The following is a 5,042-nucleotide window of genomic DNA, read 5'->3' as shown; positions in this document are numbered from 1 at the left end:
GCCGGCCCGCAGCGGGTGGGAGGGGGCTTGCTTCTAGCTCCGGGATGCAGGGGTATGTTGGGAGTTCAAGCCCGCACATTTTCTTCTCTGGTGCAAAAAGAAATAAATGAGGGTTTTTCTTGAATTGGGGCGGGATGAGGCTCAGGATTTGGGGACGTGCTCTAGTACCGCACTGTTCCTTTAATGAATGGAGAAACTGAAGCCCGGAGGGAGTAAGTGAGCTGCCCAGGTTTAGGGAGCTAGCGGTCCAGGTTCTCCATCGCTGTCCTTTGGGGCTCTCTGCTACACTGTGCTGCTTTGTACTAAGTCAACTATAATTACTATCGTGTTGCTCCCGGAGAGAGAATTAATCCTGATTTTAAAGGATGCTGGAAATTCTTGCTACTGTGCCTGTAGAAGAAAAGAGTAAAAGTAATTATTTGAGTAATTTCGGCCTAACACTCTCTCCTTTTGACTCATTATCAGGACTTTTGGGTGGGGAGGCTGGCTGAAAGGAGTTGTCAGGGGATCAATTGCTCACCTCTGCTCTGGCATGTGCGTTTCATAGCTCTGTACACAGGCAGAGGGGTCACAAAGAAAGTCCTTATTTCATTCTGTTAATATGATTGAAACCAGAAGCTCTTTCTGATGATCAAGGGACACATGAGCAAATGGGAACAAAGTTTACCCTTACCCAACACTTGTCCAAACTAACAATAATCGCAGCCAGTAACGAATATTTCTAAAAATGAATGCATAAACTGTGATGAAATACTTTGTATAGGAGTAAATCTAATGGGATTTTCACTTGAAATTTCACTTAATGCCCCAAAACAGGAGACAATCATAATACTTTTGTTGAGCACCTACCGTTTTCCAGGCACTTTTTAAAATTTGTACTCAAACTTACTAATGCATACAAAAATCTATGAGAAGGATGCTACAGTTATCCTCATTTTGCATGTGAGGAAAATGAGGCACCAAGAGACTAAGTTCTTAGTCAAAGGTCACAGAGTACACGGGTCAGAATGGCCATCATCGAAAAATCTACAAACAATAAATGCTGGAGAGGGTGTGGAGAAAAGGGAACCCTCTCGCACTGTTGGTGGGAATGTAAATTGATACAGCCACTATGGAGAACAGTATGGAGGTTCCTTAAAAAACTAAAAATAGAACTACCATATGACCCAGCAATCCCACTAGGGGGCATATACCCTGAGAAAACCATAATCAAAAAGAGTCATGTACCACAATATTCATTGCAGCTCTATTTACAATAGCCAGGACATGGAAGCAACCTAAGTGTCCATCGACAGATGAATAGATAAAGAAGATGTGGCACATATATACAATGGACTATTACTCAGCCATAAAAAGAAACGAACTTGAGTTATTTTTAGTTAGGTGGATGGACCTAGAGTCTGTCAGAGTGAAGTTAAGTCAGAAAGAGAAAAACAAATACTGAACGCTAACACATATATATGGAATCTAAAAAAAAAAGGTTCTGATGAACCTAGGGACAGGACAGGAATAAAGACACAGATGTAGAGAATGGGCTTGAGGACATGGGGAGGGGGAAGGGTAAGCTGGGACAAAGTGAGAGAGTAGCATGGACTTATATACACTACCAAGTGTAAAATAGATAGCTAGTGGGAAGCAGCTGCATAGCACAGGGAGCTCAGCTCTGTGCTTTGCAACCACCTAGATGGGTGGGATAGGGAGGGTGGGAGGGAGACGCAAGAGGGAGGAGATATGGGGATATATGTATGCATATAGCTGATTCACTTTGTTATACAGCAGAAACTAACAACACTGTAAAGCAATTATACTCCAATAAAGATGTTTTAAAAAAAAAGTTCTCAGAGTAATAAGAGGTAGAACCAAGATTTTAATCTAGTCAGTCTGGTTTTAGAGCAGGCTTTCTTAATGTGGGCATTACTGACATTTGGGGCCAATAATTCTTTCTCGTATGGGGCTGACCTATGCTTCGTAGCAGCACCCCCAGCCTCTACGCTTTAGATGCCAGTAGTGCCAGCACCCAATTTGTGACAGCCTAAAATGTCTCTAGACCCTCCATAATTTCTCTGTGGGGAACTACTGTGTTAGTAGTAACCCCTACCCAGCTTTTAACCTCACACTATGATGCAGTTACATTCCGCACTTCTCAAGAGGCGGTGCTCAACGTTGCCCTATAGGACTCACTAAAATAGGTTCCATGACCATCACCCACATTCAGAGTATGTAAAGAGAAGACTGGAAATTGAAGGGCAATCTGTGGCAGTAGGGAATATATGGGAATAGAAGATCATCAGACTAGTGGAGATTGCTGTAGCATTTCTCCTCCTCCCCCAAGCCAAGTGACAGGGACTGCAGAGCCCATCAGAGAGAATGGGGGCATCTGCAGAGGAGTACCTGACCTGCTGCTTGCTGAGCTGTGAACCTTCTGGTCTGTGCTGGGGCTGCTATCAAAGAAGAGCCCGGTGTAGTTACAAAGTTCTTGGATCCCTAAGACATGGCTGTGGGAGCTGGGGGATGGTTTGTGGACAGAGACAAGTGGCTGCTTCTTGCTGGGAGGATCCTGAAGGAGGTGGCACTCTGAGGCCAAAAGGCAGCATGAGGCAACTGCTCTAACACCCTTTGTCTTGTCAAGGACCCTTGAGTATCCTCTGGGTGGAGGGGGTGCTGTGGAAAGTATCAATACTTGGGCTTGGTCCATCGGGAGGTACCCTGCCAAAGAGAGTGACATAGCAGCTGATGAAGGCCAAGCATTAGGAGGCAGTGGGGTCCACTGGCATGGACAGGAAAGGAGGTATGGGGCCACAGGAGGTCAGTCAGAGATCTCAAGTTTAATTTTAATGCAGCCCAGTGTGTAGACCTCCAAAAGAACCTTCACCTGCATCCCTTGTAAACTTCAACATTTGAACACCCGTTATCAAGGCCAGCTACATAATTGGTGGGGCTCAGTGTGAAATGAAAACGTGGAGCTCCTTGTTCCAAAGGTAGGGGAAAAGTGTCATTAAAGGTTCTAAGGGGGCTTCCCTGGTGGCGCAGTGGTTGAGAGTCCGCCTGCCGATGCAGGGGACGCGGGTTCGTGCCCCGGTCCGGGAAGATCCCACATGCCGCGGAGCGGCTGGGCCCATGAGCCATGGCCGCTGAGCCTGCGCGTCCGGAGCCTGTGCTCCGCAACGGGAGAGGCCACAGCAGTGAGAGGCCCGCGTACCGCAAAAAAAAAAAAAAATGTTCTAAGTTATAAAATTGTTCCTTTCCTTTGCAGCCTCTCTCTTCACTATGATGGTGGTGTTTTCAACTTGCTATTTAGTGTCATGCTCCAGGGAGCACAGGAATACTTGAAAGGTGAGTGCAGACATTCAGGAGCACTGGAGGGCCCTTCCGTGCCACTTGGACCCGTGTATGCACAGGAGCACCTGTCCCACAGGCTGTCGAGGTCTCCCATCTGCTGAACACTGGTCCAGCATTGCTATGCCCTGGCCAGGGGTGGAGAAACCAATCCCTGATGCACTGGTCATGGCCCCAATCCACAGCAAACCAGCAAACCTCAGGAGATTGCAACCTTCCGCCCAGGGAACACTCCTTACCTGGGTTGGGGTAGTGAGAGCCTTGCTCTAGTCCAGTCACCTTCCAAACACACCAAGGTGCTACCTGTCCAGGGTGGTTACAGGGTGTGGGATGTGCGCCCCGACCCAACCCACCCTGCATCTGTGAGTCTTCAGACAGGGGCAGAGGGCAGCCGTGGGCTTCAGGCGGGGCAGGGAGAGGGGGCCAGGAAAGCGAGGTCCAGAACCCATCTCACAGGGAGGGAGGCAGAGCTGCACAAAAGACTTCACTTAAAAATCAAATTCAGATTACATTATTAACAACTATAAGATAGCAACTGCAGAGCATTAAACTCCAAGGGTGAGGCCCTGTGTGAGGGCACTGATTGCACGCCCAGGAAGCAGACCCTACCTGCCAACCAGAGGACATCAACAAACTCAGCTAAAATACATGTCATTTCAGTAAAAGATTTGCCAACTCTTTCCCTAATCCTCCCCGTCCATTCCTTGCCCCTAAACCTGGTGGAATGGAAGAGGGTGAGAGAGAGGTGTGTATTAAAGAGCAGATTCTACGTTCTTCCTTGGACCACTTCTTCAGTTCAGGGTGCAGGCCTGAGCTGGGAGATGGGAAAACAGACTTGAATCAGTCTAGGCATTATAACTGAAAATTATTATCATTGTTATCAAAGTGAGTATTTTGTATGTATGTATGTGCTTGTTGATTGATTGATAATTCAAAGTACCCAAAAAGCAATGGGATTCACCTGAGAAGTCAGCAAGGGGCAGAGAAGGAATAGCTAATAAAGCATGTTTGACAATAATTGATGAAAAATACAGCCATTTTCTACCTGTACCTCCAACAAGTTCCAATTGTTTCACATAAAACTATGGTTCAGGGATATGATAAATGGGTAACAAAGTAGAACTCACCGGAAATTCTCCACCAGTAAATTCACTGCATAAAAGGGGTAAGTGATAAAGTCATGAGAGAGTAATTTGAAATGGGTTATTTGTGTCAAGATGGCATATTGATTACTTAATGACCAATATGCAATTTAATTGCTTTGATTGCCCAAAGACACACCATCTTTTGTACAAATGAGCAATAGTCATCTGATTGCATTAATCTAGACCAGGATATTAACCAAAATAATCAAAGTAATTAATTCTACATTCAAATCCAAATCTTTCTCCAAGATATATGGGACTTTAAGGAGTTTGTTTTGTGGATCAATCCCATTTTTAGCTTCCACCTTGGTCTTTCCTTTGCCTTATTTTTCTCTCCTACTTTAAATTCATATTATCTTTATAAGTCATATTAAATTATTTGAGCTCATTTTCACAAAGCTTTCTCTTTCTTTTCTGTCTACCTGAATTGCATATTTATTTAAAAGCTGTTTAACAGGTCCTGAGTGAGCCTCCTTTCACCTTGATTCGCCATTTAATTTAAATATGACCTCATCCAAGATACAACCTAATTAACAAAAGATATTTTAAGCTATTTTGGGG

The sequence above is a fragment of the Orcinus orca genome, chromosome 5 (genome assembly GCF_937001465.1).
Source record: "Orcinus orca chromosome 5, mOrcOrc1.1, whole genome shotgun sequence".
Classification (NCBI taxonomy): domain Eukaryota; kingdom Metazoa; phylum Chordata; class Mammalia; order Artiodactyla; family Delphinidae; genus Orcinus; species Orcinus orca.
This window is presented reverse-complemented; position numbering follows the sequence as displayed.